Below are 15871 nucleotides of genomic sequence, written 5' to 3' on the forward strand. Positions count from 1 at the left end.
TTGGTACATGTGGTATTGCACTCCAGTTGGAAAAGCCGATGGAGCACAGGGCAAAGGCGACTATTCCCCACACCGTATGTGTGGGAACAACAAGCACACTCTCCTTAAGACAGCACGGCACGCATGACTTGACCAATATGCTGCCAATGTGGCAATGCTGAGGCTGTGGGCAGTTGATCTAGAATACAATATTGGGATTGGTGTGTGGGAAGAGTGAAAGTAACAGGCAAGATCTACTGGGAAATAAGGACAGGAAATTTAAATGTGGCAAGGCTAAGGCTACATACCGTACATTCATTTAAAGCACATGATGTCCACCAAGGTATCTTGGGAGTTGCAGTTTACACACAGAGCTACAATTCCCAGCCTTAATCTTAACATACTTTAGTTCCCGGGATTCTTTGGGGAGAAGTAATCCACTTCAAATGTCCTTTAAATGCCTGCTGTGTATGCAGCCTGAGGCTATGGATCTTGAATATATCACAGATCTTCAGTCCATGATTGCCTCATTCAGCCTTATGCTTTCATACCAGGACCCAGGCTGATAGCGGCACTCCTACAATGCAGCTTAGCGTTATCTGGGGCAGCCCTACCATTAGGCAAAGTGAGGTGACTGCCTCAGGTGGCAGATTCTAGAAAGTAGCCGAAGTCTCTCCCAGCTGGTCCTCCGAAACCACAGTGCCCACATGGCCTATCCCGGGCCCTCTAATCTGGCCTGCAGCCTCAGATATGGTGCAGGACATTATCCCATCACCAGTGCTGAAGTTAGATTCAACTAGCTGGCTTCTGAAAGTGGAACAAGGAACAGACAAGATATTGTCTTTCACTTCTGACAGTAAAATGTCTTGGGCCAATATTTTGTGGTGATTTAACATGGATTTGCTGGAATAGACAGTATGGTTGAAGACAGCATGGTAGAATGGTGGTAGAAAACCAGTGGAGCTCCAAGATTTTTGGACTGTAACTCCCATCGTCCCTGACTAATGGCTATGCTGGAAGGGGCTGATGGGAGTTGGAGTTCAACAACACCTGGAGGGCACCAACTTCCTCACTTCAGCTGTAGTGCTTATAGCCTTTGCTCACATTAGGAAGAACCTCCTGACAGTAAGAGCTGTTCGACAGTGGAATTTGCTGCCAAGAAGTGTGGTGGAGTCTCCTTCTTTGGAGGTCTTTAAGCAGAGGCTTGACAGCCAACTGTCAAGAATGCTTTGATGGTGTTTCCTGCTTGGCAGGGGGTTGGACTGGATGGCCCTTGTGGTCTCTTCCAACTCTATGATTCTATGATTCTTTCCTGCAGGAATACTATCCATGCCTCCATAGTTCTCACCAACTGGATTCATCTGACTATTCCAACATAGTTTCCTTGCTTTTTTTAATCCTACCCCTGCAAATTCTGCTCTTCCTGTTCTGGATGAGGCTGCACTCCCCACGAAAAAGCAGGTACACAGTCTGTAGGGTACTTGATCTTGTTCTGTTGCTGGAACCTCAGTTGGCCTTGGCGGTATGGAGTACTTTTTCCTTACATAGCCTGATTCACCAACTGTGGCCATTCCTGCATTGTGATAGCTTAGCTAAGGTGATCATCGATCTGGTAACTTTGCAGCTGGAGTACTGTAATGTGTTATAAGTGCGTCTGCCTTGACGGTGTGTTAAATGTAAGTGTACTCAGAAGTGTCAATTAGTTCTGAGTTCAGCAACATGAATTCTGTCTGATGTGGGTAGGTCAAGCCATATTACACCAAATCTTCAAGAATTACAATTCTTCAAGAAATACAGGGAGGAGTGCTCTTTAAGGTAAAAGGTAAAGGTACCCCTGACCGTTAGGTCCAGTTGCGGGCGACTCTGGGGTTGCGCACACATCTCGCTCTATAGGCCAAGGGAGCCGGCGTTTGTCCGCAGACAGCTTCCAGGTCATGTGGCCAGCATGACTAAGCCGCTACTGGCAAACCAGAGCAGCACACGGAAACGCCATTTACCTTCCTGCCGGAGTGGTACCTATTTAGCTACTTGTACTTGACGTGCTTTCGAACTGCTAGGTGGGCAGGAGCTGGGGCCGAACAATGGGAGCTCACCCCATCGAAGGGATTCGAACCACCAACCTTCTCATCAGGAAGCCCTAGGCTCAGTGGTTTAGACCACAGCGCCACTCACATCCCATTGCTCTTTCAGGTAGACCTATGCAATAACGTCAATTGAGGCAGTTCTTTGAGTGCCATCAATGCTGAAGGGCATTGTGCCTGCATGAAGGAGAGGGCCCTTTCTCTGATGCCCCTTTGGCTTTGGAATATGTTCCCTTGAGAGACTAGATTGGTGTTTTGGCCTCCTAATCTTCTCAGCAACAGGTTTGTTGTTGTTTAGTCATTTAGTCGTGTCCGACTCTTCATGACTCCATGGACCATAGCACTCCAGGCATGCATGTCTTCCACTGCCCCCCGCAGTTTGGTCAAACTCATGTTCGTAGTTTCGAGAACACTGTCCAACCATCTCGTCCTCTGTAGTCCCCTTCTCCTTGTGCCCTCCTTGTGCCCTTCCCAACATCAGGGTCTTTTCCAGGGAGTCTTCTCTTCTCACGAGGTGGCCAAAGAATTGAGGCCTCAGCTTCAGGATCTGTCCTTCCAGTGAGCACTTAGGGCTGATTTCCTTAAGAATGGATAGGTTTGATCTTCTTGCAGTCCATGGGACTCTCAAGAGTCTCCTCCAGCACCATAATTTGAAAGCATCAATTCTTTGGTGATCAGCCTTCTTTATGGTCCAGCTCTCACTTCCATACATCACAGCAACAAGTTAAAACTTCCTTATTTACCCAAACATTTTAAGTGGGCTACATTTGTCTCTGGTTTACATTTGGGCTAGTCGCCACTCTCTTTTAGTATTTTTTTTGTTTTGTTTTTATTGTGCTTTGTAACTGTTGCGGTTGTACCCCACCCTGCAGCCTACTGAGATGAAGAGTGGTGTGGAAAAGGTCTGACAAGATCACTCATAGCCTATTTACCATCTCCCAGAGAGCATTAAATGCTGTATATTCCAGCCTAGAGTTTGGCTTTGGGAAGGCTAACTCTTCCCAGAGGTCCAAGCTTTCACTATGCCTGTCCCCCCACTTAATAAAACTGCCCCCAAGCTGCATACCTTCCCTGCCATCCTTAGAAAGTGAAGCTTCGGCTTGGTCTTCATTACACACAAGCATCCAGCTCTTGCTCTTTGTGGCCTCTTTCTCCCCTTCCTACCTCTGTATTGTTTTTATAGCAGCCACCAGGGCTTGGGTACACGACTCATGCCTGGCATCCTGCCCACAGCCGTTTCTGGAACAGCAATATCATAGTCTTGTGGAACAACACGGAGGCCAAGCCTCCAGCCCTGCCCAATCCCTCACAGACACTTCAGGGGTGGGAGAATTAAAACATATAAACGGAATGCAACCATTTGTCTTCATCTCAGTGTGTGGACCAGTCTTTTCTGCAGTTCAAAAGCAAAAATCAATATTTTCATTTTCATTTAACCTACCTGAATTGTAGACATTGGCTTTCCAGTAGGAGGTGGACTGGTGGTACAAAGCATAACAGAGCCTGTTTTGGGTGGGGGGAGGGGGTACGACAAGAGAGAAGCTAGTGGGACGAAAGTAAATAAGCTGCCACTCCACGAGACGCAAGCTATGTCTGGAATGCAATAAAGCACTTTGCTGGCGACTGCCTTGAAATTTACAGCAAGGAGTGTACAATTTTTCCAGGAAGGCGCATGTCTTTGAGCACACAGCAGGGCTGCTTATGGGACACTGCTGCTGTGACTCCTCATAACATTTGGTGTAGTCTTCATCATTGTCATGGGCTGAGTCCCCTGGTACAACGTCCTCTTCTTTGCCTTGGCTGTGTACACACTCCTGTTTTCTTTGCATTCAGTGCACTCCTACTGCTAGTTTGGGAAGTGGCGCAGGCACATTGTTAGCCACGATCCGTATCTATCCTGTCTCTATCCTGTTGTTTCTTGTGGAATACAGTCATACCTCAGTTTAAGTATGCTTTGGTTTGAGTACTTTCAGTTGAAGTACTCCACGGACCCGCCTGGAACGGATTAATCCACTTTCCATTACCTTCAATGGGAAAGTTCGCTTCAGGTTAAGTACGCTTCAGGTTAAGTACGGACTTCCAGAACCAATTACACTTATACTTTGGGTTAAGTACGCTTCAGGTTGAGCACTCCGTGGATCCGTCTGGAACGGATTAATCCTCCACTTTCCATTACTTTCTTTTTTTTTTTTTGAAGGTGGACGCAGTTGTCTTTATTAAACTTCCCTCTGTATAGGATCTGTCAGTTGAATAGTGGATGAATAACTTTTTTTTTTTATTCATTTTTTTATTTGCATTTCAAATCATTACAAATTATATCGACACCAACAGAGGAAGACGGGAAAAAGAGGAATAAGAAACCTATTATGAATTATAAGCTGTTATAAATCAAGAAATCATATAAAATGGTAAATCATATACGTTTAACATATTATAACAATATAAAAGTAAACTTCAACAAATTAATGACCAACAAAGGAAACTTAAAGAAAAACATAGATAAAAAGAATGAGATTAAAAGGTAACTAAAAGAAGAAAAATAAAGAGTTATATATAAAAAAGATATATATATATATGTGTGTGTGTGTGTGTGTGTATGTATATATATAGTTTACAATTTTCTAACCCCCACCATCCCACCCTCCACCCACCACACGTGAAAGTTGTGCTTCCAGCCATCTTTGTTCTGCGCCTTTTGTGTGTTTTTTTTTTCAGTCATCTGTATACCTGAAACATTATTATTTATCTCTTAATAGGTCTTTCGTGCCTGAGTCATCAAATGGCTTCTGCAAATGAGGGTTTTTCCATCATTGTCATTATATAATTTCTGTATTTCTCCCAATCTTTATTTCTGGTTTCCTCATTAATTCCTTTAATTTCAGCATATTTCATTGCTGAATTGTAGTATGTTAGCAATTTTTTCTGCCAATCATCTTTGGTTGGTACCTTATTGCTTTTCCAATTTAAACCAATCAAATTTCTGGCTGCTGTTGTAGCATACATTACGATGCTTCTATCTTTGGGCCGATTCTTTGGGTCCATTACTTTCAATGGGAAAGTTCGCTTCAGGTTAAGTGCCCTTCAGTTTAAGTACTCCACGGACCATCTGGAACGGATTAATCCACTTTCCATTACCTTCAATGGGAAAGTTCGCTTTAGGTTAAGTACAGACTTCCGGAACCAATTGTGTACTTAAACCGAGGTACCACTGTATTGCATTTTGAAGCGTTTCCCTGCAAACCGGCTTCAATCCAAAATGAGGAAAGGAACAACCAAGCTGTGTTTTAAGATGATGGTGTCTACATCCCCTCTAGACTCCAGTGGAAAGTGCCTCGATACCCTGGGGTATCGAGTAGTACGGACTGGTGGCATTGTCCATTTCAGGGTCAGGGCTCGTTTCCCCCTGGAATATGTGAAATAACAATGGAATTTCCCCAGTGACAAAGAGGAGGTTGTGGGTGACAGGAAAAGGCTCTGCCTGGGACCTTGGAGAGCCATTGACCATCAGTCAATAATGGATGACATGGCAAAGTGTTTGACCTGGAAGAAGGCAGCTCTTTCTTTTCTTTAGAAATTATCTATTATCTGGACTCATATACATCACCATGGTTTTATTTGCCTCCCATAAAAAGATTAATCCCAAAGAGACTTGGGAAAGAAATTTGGTTTGGTGCACGTTCCCAATCTGTACTTCCTGAAGCAATATGCCAAGCCAAACACAGCTAGCCTTCAAAATTCACGCTTCTCTGAATTTTGTGGTGCAGTTCTCCAACAAAAGGATGTGTGTGCAAAAATGGGATGGAAATGTGCACTAAAATGCATGATCGTGTACAGAAATGTGGGTTGTTATGAGAAATGAGGAATAAAATACAGGTGAATTTTCATGAGGAAACTCATCACAGACCGATTCAGAAATGTGGCAAATTGACTTGGCAAAATGAGAACCACTCCAGCTGCGTAGTTGCACCCCCTGCCTCCCAGTGAGAAGATTAGGGCAAGGAAGACACCACCATGGCTCCTTCCATCAGCCAATAAAGATGCACCTGCTCTCCTGCTTGCTTTCCTCTTTCCTCCCCACTCCTGTTTCCTTTCATGTTGTGTCTATGAGGGCTATGACAGTGTAATGAAGTCAGACATATTTTCAAAATTAATATTTATACAACAACAACAATCGTGTACTGCACTTCAGCATGTTATGGGAATGAATATTAACTAATACAATTACAGCTATCACTATGAAACATATACAGTGGCACCTTGCTTCTCAAACGCCTTGGTACTCAAACGCCTTGGAACCCAAACACTGCAAACCCGAAAGTAAGTGTTCCAGTTCGCGAACTGTTTTCAGAAGCCGAACGTGCTCTGTTTTGAGTGCCACACTTCCATTTTGAGTATTACACTTCTGCTTTGAGTGTTACGCTGAGGTCTGTCTGTTTTGCTATTTATTTTGCATTTTTGTTTTTGCGGCTTTTTTGTGTTGTCTTTGTGACTGCGTGGAACCCAGTTCAGCTGCTGATTGATTGATTGTGTGACTGCAGTACATTGCGTATTGCTTTCATTTTATCAATCAATGGTCTTGTTAGATAGTAAAATTCACGTTAAATTCCTGTTTTAGGGGTTGTTTTTAAAAGTCTGAAGTGGATTAATCCATTTTGCATTCCTTTCTGTGGGAAATCACGCCTTGATTTTGGAACGGTTTGGTTTTGGAACAGACTTCCGGAACGGATTACGTTTGAGAACCAAGGTATCACTGTACACAACTAATGAATGACTACCGGTAATATGCTGCTTTGGGGTCTGTCCTGGAGCCCTAGGGCTGACTGGGATTCCTCTTCCTTTCTGAGCTTGTGCAATAATGTTTCTGCCATGGGAGGTGGTCTTCCTAGGCTGGCACATTTCTTAATGTCTGGGTGGTTATTTTTAACGCAGGTTTATGCAGGGAAACCAGGCATGCTCTTTAGAGAAAGCATACATGTGTCCCAAGGCACATCTGCCTCATTCTTGGAAACAGGGTCAGATTCCTCGGCTCTCTGAAGAGTGATGGCCATCGCTTGAAATACATGTCTAGTTGCTATAAGTGGCTTCAAGATCATGTACAAACAGACTACTTTCTATTTTCTACAAGATCATCTCCACTCCTTGACTCGGGGACATGTTTACAGCCCCTCCTTGTAGGGACATGTAATGGCACGTAGCTTACTGATGGGGAAGCCCAGGGAGAAAAGGAATGGGTGAGTATAACACGGAAAGATTTCTTGGCAGATAAATTGACCTGGTTTTCTTGCTTGCCCCACTTTGAATCCTTATTCTCACAGAGATGATGTTGGTAATGAATCATAGATAGGTAGATTTGAAAGAGATCCCGTGGTTTCATTAGTCTAAATCCCCACCTGCAGTGTACAGTAGCATGGGTAGGCAAACTAAGGCCCGGGGCCCGGATCCAGCCCAATCACCTTCTAAATCTGGCCTGCAGACGGTCCTGGAATCAGCGTGTTTTTACATGGGTAGAATGAGTCCTTTAATTTAAAATGCATCCCTGGGTTATTTGTGGGGGCTGCCTGGTGTTTTCACATGAGTAGAATGTGTGCTTTTATTTAAATGCACCTCTGGGTTACAGTCATACCTCGGGTTACAGACACTTCAGGTTGCGTCTTTTCAGGTTGCGTCCCATGCCGAACCTGGAAGTACTTTCGGCACTCGCGCATGCGCAGAAGCACTAAAATCGCACTTTGCACATGCGCAGAAGTGCTGAATCACGACCCGCACGTGCGCAGACACGGCGCTGCAGGTTGTGAACGCTGCGGGTTGCGAACATGCCTCCCGCATGGATCACGTTCGCAACCCGAGCGTCCACTGTATTTGTGGGGCATAGGAATTTGTTCTTTTTTTCCCTCTTCAAAATATAGTCCGGCCCACCGCAAGGTCTGAAGGACAGTGGACCGGCCCCCTGCTGAAAAAGTTTGCTGACCCCTGGCCAAGGGTGTCAGCTTTAAGCCAGCATGTCTTCAGTTCAAGTCTTACCTTAGCTGTGAATTTTTAAGGCAGCCTGAGGCCAGGGGTGGGAAGATGTTAGAAAATGATCTATTAGTAGCTCTCTGGGTGATTTGCAGCAGATCAAGAAAGTTTTCTGGCTCTCAATAACACTAGCAATAACAAAAAGGCTGCTAAAATAGAGATAAATGGGAAAACCATTTGTGTATAAAAGGACTGTGAGCTAAGTTCTGCTACCATAAGCAACTTCCTGTGTTAAATGCCCTGTAACTTATTTCTAAGTCACTATTGTGCATTTTGACCACCTAGTGATTTGCTCCTAATAATGTGTTGTGCAACACTTGACTTTCCCCATAAGAATTAGTGGCAACTGACAACTTACTCCTGGTCCAGTGCATAGACATGGCTTGGGGAAACTAGTAAGGCTTCTGCTCTCCGAGCCTCAGTTGCTCATCCATAGAATGGGAACATTAGGAATCAGGGTGAGGTTCTGGAATTTCAACCGAAGGGAAGCTCATTTGGCCTCCTTTGTTTAATAACTTCTGGTCTCACAGTAAAAAGCTTCCTTTTCAGGAAGCTTTCAGGGTCAAGGGGCTTTAATTCTGCAGGAAACTGTTTAAATGGGTGGTGTTTTTTTAAGAGAAGTGTTCAGTGTTGTTTTAGATTTTGCCTTCTGCTTTTAATTTTTCATTCGTTTTTCATTTCATTTTTCAAACCATCAAATGGATGGTTTTTTATGGGTCTTTTGTTGTTGTTGCATGTAAGCCATTTTGGACTCTTTTTTTTTTAGGATGAGTAGGATACAGTGTGTATATATATATATATATATATATATATATATATATACCAATTGGGTTACCCCCACTTTATTCTTCTTGCATGGCTCCTGCACTTTGAACAGCTGCTGCACTGCCGGAAATTCAGCAAGTGAAACTGTTTCATCAGTGCGTGGCAGCAAAAGCTTTGCCCACTGAATTCCTATTCGTCATGTGGTGGTGAAATGCACGAGACGAGCCCTGCCAAAGAGGTGGGGGAAGTGGCAACACCTTTTTTGACCCACATCACAGGGCTGTTGCGCATAACAACATAATAAGGGCTGTCAATGCCTCTGCAAGTTACAAATGTTATATAACAATAAGTCATAGCTATGGGAGCCGGTTGCTTCTCGTAGGTTTTCTCCTCTTCACACCAGGCGGTTGCTTGCAACACACTCTGGTTTGCAAGTTGAGAATAGAAAGCTTCCCCTCCCTTCCAGGAGAGTCTCTCTTCCATCATCTTCTGCTTCTGCTTTGAACCTCTGGAGGTTTTGTGGAGGGCGCCAACCTTACATTCCAAAACTAAGCTTGGAATCAGCCATCAGTGAGATGGTACTGATAAGAGCTTGCATTCTGAGAGATAAGGAATTTAGGAAGGTATGGGTGTGATGAATTCTGTTTCACACAGTTAGGAAACCTTTGAATGATTCAGAAGAACTAATGAAGTTGGACTGACGAGACCTTACTTACTTACCTACTTACTTACTTATTTAATATACCTCCCTATACCTGGAGGTCTCAGGGTGGTTCACAGAACAAAATCAGAATATAAAACCACAAAATAAAACCACCCTACATAATTGATCACAAGACACAAAATACACACACGAACACACCATTTGAATGGCAATATGCATCAAATTTGGGCTCCCCCAGCCCCCTCAGATTTTTTATGGGTGGGCAAAAGGACCTCGGCCCCTAGCAGTTGGCTCCTAGGATGTGTGTGTGTGTGAATGGGAGGGAGGGAGAGAAAGAAAGGGAGAGAAAGAAAGAAGACTTCAAGATCTTGCAAATGTCTGATTAACTTTCCAATGGAGTCTCTTGAGTCACCCTGAGATGACTGTTTCATCATTCATTGAAGACTAGGGTGGTGTGAAGATCATTTGTGGTCAGTGATGCAAAGCACACTGAAGCACCAACAAAATATGTGCTACACACTCAAACCTCCTTCCCATACCACTGTTTAGACTATAGGGTAGTGCTGGGCTGTGACTTGTTGGCCCTGACCCAGCACTGACTGCACACAGAAAAAGGTATGCACATGTGATTAATTGTGTTGAGAATGTGGATGGGATTTTCTATCTCATTAAGAGCAATGCGGTGTAGCTGGACAGAACCTGCACTCAGATGCTTATTCACACTGCATGATGCCCACAATTCCTCACCAGCAAGTGACACTTCCACATGCAAGCCTTCCTTACAGGATCAAGGCACTTGTCTTTTTCAACTGTGTGAATGTTTCTGAAGAATATGATTTATTACAGTTCCCTCTTCGCTTGACAATTCCTGCCAACTATATTAAGGGGAAATACTAAAAATTAACCTGGACCTCCCTTACTAGCCTATGTTTGTCAAAAAGACCAGTTACGGGGTTGGCCCTACAATTAGGTAAAATTAGACAGCTGTTCCAGGTGACAGGTGCTTCAGTGGTGGCAGTGAGATGCTGGAGAAGAGAGCTGTGTGTCCTACAGATCCTGCCAAGTTATCTTGCTATCCTCAGATGTGATGGAGGAGGCTGTGTCATGATCAGTGTTGAAGTAATATTCAGCTGCCTCTCTCATCAGTTTCTGCATGTAGACTCGGCAGTGCCATTTTGGCCTATGCCCCAGCAGCTAAATGAACAGTTATTTTTGAAAAACAGGAGTATATTGTTACAGGCTACATGCATCCAAACTTTCACATGTACATGGAAACAAGGAGGAAAATGTGAGCTGCTATTCTCCATAAACGTGATTTGTGCATTTAGATTAATGACCATTTGTTGTTCTCTTTCTCTCTCTTTTTTTTAACTACCAACAAATGATGGGTGACCCAGACTTCAGGATGAGAGGATCTCTGGCAACACAGCTCAAGACTCTTGTACAGTCATACCTTGGTTTAAGTATGCCTCGGTTTGAGTACTTTCAGTTTAAGTACTCCGCAGACCCGTCTGGAACGGATTAATCCACTTTCCATCACTTTCAATGGGAAAGTTCGCTTCAGGTTAAGTACGCTTCAGGTTAAGTACGGACTTCCAAAACCAATTACACTCATACTTCGGGTTAAGTACGCTTCAGTTTGAGTACTCCGTGGACTCGTCTGGAATGGATTAATCCACTTTCCATTACTTTCAATGGGAAAGTTCGCTTCAGGTTAATTACGCTTCAGGTTAAGTATGGACTTCCAGAACCAATTACACTTATACCTCGGGTTAAGTACGCTTCAGGTTGAGTACTCCGCGGACCGCCTGAAACGGATTAATCCACTTTGCATTACTTTCAATGGGAAAGTTCGCTTCAGGTTAAGTATGCTTCAGTTTAAGTACTCCGCGGATGATCTGGAACGGATTAATCCACTTTCCATGACTTTCAATGGGTAAGTTCACTTCAGGTTAAGTACGCTTCAGGTTAAGTACAGACTTCCGGAACCAATTGTGTACTTAAACCGAGGTACCACTGTATCTTTATCAGCTACATAGTAGAGTCAGGTGGCCATATCATATTGCAGGACCTGCCCAAATTCATCTCCCGAACCATTAGAGGCTGTTCCTCTATTATATATGATCACCCTTGGTGTTGGACCACTTACAATCATTGATTAGGTATTCCCAGAGCTTCCAAGTAATCAAAGATCCCAAAGGTCCATCTCTGAGGTAAGCAGGCTGTGGCCTAGCCAATATCTAGAGAACAAACCATTTGAGACATGCAGGTAGTTTCATGGGGAAAGGACAGGATACCAATGCAACAAACAGATAAACGATGTCCCCATTTTGCTTAAGCAACAGGCAAGGGCCCCCATTCCTTATTTCTCCATCCACGGGGCCAATCCTTTATACCAGGGAGGGGGAATCTGTGGCCCTCTGGATGTTGTTGGACCCCCGCTGCCATCAGCCTCAGCCAGCATGACCAATGGTCAGGGATGATGGGAGTTGTAGTCCAACAACAATGGTGGGAGCCTAGGTTCCCCATCTCTGGTGTAGATACTATCTGGAAATAAGTCCTATTGAACTCTAGAAGACTAACTTCAGAGTAGACATAGACAGCCTAGGGAAACCTAGACCTGAGCATCTTTAGTGATTATATACATTCAGAGAAACTGGCTTTTAGCACCTAGGATTAAAACATGGGCACGGGGAAGAATAGGGCTTTATAACTGGTGGGAATGATCCAGTTTTCCACTCTATCCTCCTTTCCTCTTCCTGTGCATGATGCTTCTTGTGCAGGAGATTACAACTTCCTTTTCGTGTTGGGAGTCATCCTACAAGTGGAGAGCTGTACTCACAGGAGGACTATGCGATAGCATTTTTCCCAGAAGGTGCACGACTTAGCAATACAATACATGTAAATGAAACCATAGGGTGACTCATGGCTTCTTCAGACCATTTCATATGAGACTCAAAAGTGAGAGGCTCAAATATGAATGAGTCTGTGCTTACTATACATGGATTAAAACTTGTAGAGCTGCTCAATAGCTGTAACTGCTGTTACAGAAACAGTGGAGGAAGGCATGCACACGAAAGCTCATACCAAAATAAAAACTTAGTTGGTCTTTAAGGTGCTACTGAAGGAATTTGTTTATTTCATGAAATTTATGCACCGGTTGATAGCAAACAAAAAGCCCTCAAAGTGGGTCAAACATTGAAAACAACTGTTAAACAACTAAAAACAACTATACCGGGTATAAAGCATTCCCCCCCCCCAAATCCAATTAAAGACAGATTAAAACATATCTCAACATTCTACATGCCTAAGCAATGTTTTTATCAGGCACTCCCTTCCATTGGCTCCCAAGACAGACAGATCTGTCAACCAATAAATGTTGTTACGGTATAAGCTTCCATAGTTTGCCCCCAGAGTCCTGGGAACTGGGATTTTCTAGGGGAAGCTGCCATGTGTGTTAAATGTGCTTTAAGGGTATGATGTGGATGTGAACACAAAGGGTATCTCACGTTTAACAGCAAAAGAAGTGCAAAAGTGTCAGAAGCTTGGTCTTTCAGCTGGCTTCATTTGCAAATGAGCCTCAACCTCTTACCTTAATGTGAATACCTTATCACTTATATTACAGTAATGTTCTGCTTGACTGATGGCACATTGCTCATTTGCTTGAGCAACATGAGACAAATCTTTTATTTTTATTTTAAAAAGAAATTACATAGATATTTCTACACACATATGCTTACATTCCATCTATACGTGGAGCGCAATCAGTTTTTTAAAAGCTCCGTATGGAGAGAGACCACTAACAATCACAATCGGTGTCAATCAATGCTTGGTGAAAGCTGAATGCATCAATATCGCTTTGCTCGGGTCTTAAAATAGCTAATCTTTTATTATTATTACAGTAAATAAGGTTGTCCAGCTTATCACGGTTTATTTCGGAGAAGGAAAGGGCAGAAAGATTGTTTAAGCATTGTTTTCCTTCAATAACCCTGTTGGCTCCTTACTTGAATTCTTCAGGTTAATCACAGCACATACCAGGGCCAAATGCATTGTTAATAGTTACAGATTAACCACCAAGGTCAGTGTCTGCAGGATACAAACTGCTATGGCAGAGCAGAAAATGTCAGTGGACCTTAACAGGACATTTTGGACGTGTACCCTTCCCTGCACTGGAATGCAACTGTAAACTCTATGTCTGTTTGCGCCTATCGCTGAGGGCACAGCGGTTACTATCTCCACCAACTTGGTGGAATCCGCCTAACACACAGAGACAGTATAGTGTTTCCACAGCCACACAGATTGTTCCCTTGTTATATTTATTGTGTTAACACTTAGGAGCCCAACCAGAAACTAGGCCCTCAGGACATGAAATGAAAAGGCAGCTGGTGTCTTCTTAGCTGAATTTTAGCAAGGGCCGGCAACCTTTTTGGGCCTGTGGACACATTTGCCACGGGCTCCAGTCACTATCTGTTTGCCGCGCATGTTTCGTAGCATAAAATGGCAGCTGTGAGGGTGTGGCATAATCAAAGATGGCTGCTGCTTCTAAAAGAGCAGGAAAAGAGACAGGAAGAAAAACTAGTGTGGGCATTGTCAGGGACTGGCTGGATGACAAGGAATGGTGGGAGGCGCCAGGCAGGAAACCCCCAAGGGAGATCCCGGAGGAGGAAGGCTCAGAGCTCAGGGATTGGTGGTGGGACACTGAGGAGAGGTCAGGGGGGAGCAGATTAGGAGGAGGTGCTGGATACCGAAGGGACAACAGGTTTAGTGAACAGGATGAATCTGTGAGAGGGAGCAGTTCAGACTCCAAGGCTGAAGCAGAGGAGGGGGGTCAAGAGATTGTATAATCCCTGGAGTCTCTCTCCTGTTGCGACAAGCTCCCCTTCCCTCTAGTAGTCTCCAAAAATGTGCAGGATAAGGAGGAGAGAGGAACAGAAGCCAGAGGTGTGCAGGCACAGTTTGAGACTGCTTGGGAGAGGAGACTTAGCAGGAGTGGAAGGCAGGGACCCTCAATCCTCGCAACTATTCTATAGGAGCAAAACCTACTGGGAAGTGTTGCTGAGTTATTATGCAATTTACCTGAATAAAGACCTAACTTCAATGTCAACTGACTCTGCTTCTTCTTACTGGCCAGCATCTGACTCCAGCCCCGACAAGCATGCGCCTTCATGAATGAAAGAAAGGCACTTACACCAGCCCCTGCCACACTCACTCTGAGAGTACCCCTCCACTGTTTGGATGGAAGGTGGGTGCCCAATCCCTGGCATTCAATGAAAGGTGGGCATATTTAAGGGGCCGTGTTCAATGTAGGGAAGGCCATGCCAGCACAAACAGAAGATGAGCAGGAAAAGCAAACCATCTATTGTCTATCAATTTTTTTTGAAAGGATATTTACTGAGACTTCACATGGGCCATAGCATGTACTAGTGGGCAGACTGGTACCTGCAGCTGCTGGTCTGGTAACTGGATACAGCAGACTATCAAGGTACAACAGATGGTACTGGACAGCATCATCAACATCCCAGCTGCTCAGCCACCCAGTGTTCCCAGTGCTGTAAAAGTTGCTGATGACATCCAGCATATCTTATCTATACATACAATAAAATGTTAAGAGTGTTGTCACGCTGCAGTTCACTTGGCGACAGATGGATGGTACTGCAAACTCCAGCATGACAAGGGGCTGTGGGTGGGTGACCGAGGTGGGAGACAGCTCTGCTCCCCTGGCTCCTCTGCTTGCAAGGGGTCCCAGGATCCAGACCCCCAGGCTGAGTGGCTCTGCTGCAGGCCACCTTCTTCCTCCTTGGTCAGTTTGGGGATCCACTGCTTCTGCTGCTGCCAATTTGGATGAAGAATTGGGCTTGCAGAAGGAGCAGTGCAAGGAAGAGGAAGCCATGGCTTGGGATGAAGATTCAGTCTGGATAAGGCAGTGGCAGATTTACAGGCCAGCCAGCTGGCCACCACTTCTGGCTTCTGTCCTGAATTTCAATGGTACTACTGTCAGGAGGACTTTCGCTATGTGAAAAATGGACTCGACACATTTTTCACTTGTGTATTATAATGCTTTTTTATCTTCTTGTTTAAAACATCAAAATTACAAATGCAAAGGATAATTTGGTTATGATTTCCTATAGTTTGTGACTTTATATAGTTATTTTTAATGAATAAAGAGCTTTACTTTCATTATATTTTGTATAAAATAGTTTATATTACAGTATTACAAGAGGGAGGTATCACATGCTTGGGGGAACCTGGAGATTTGCAGAAGTACTAAACAACCAACCCAACCTTACAGGAATCCATCTCACAAAGGCTGCTTGCAAGTCATCTTCACATTTTAGCTGTGCTCTCCCATCACCTAGTCCTGTGCAGA

Source organism: Zootoca vivipara, chromosome 5 (assembly GCF_963506605.1).
Source record: "Zootoca vivipara chromosome 5, rZooViv1.1, whole genome shotgun sequence".
Lineage (NCBI taxonomy): Eukaryota > Metazoa > Chordata > Lepidosauria > Squamata > Lacertidae > Zootoca > Zootoca vivipara.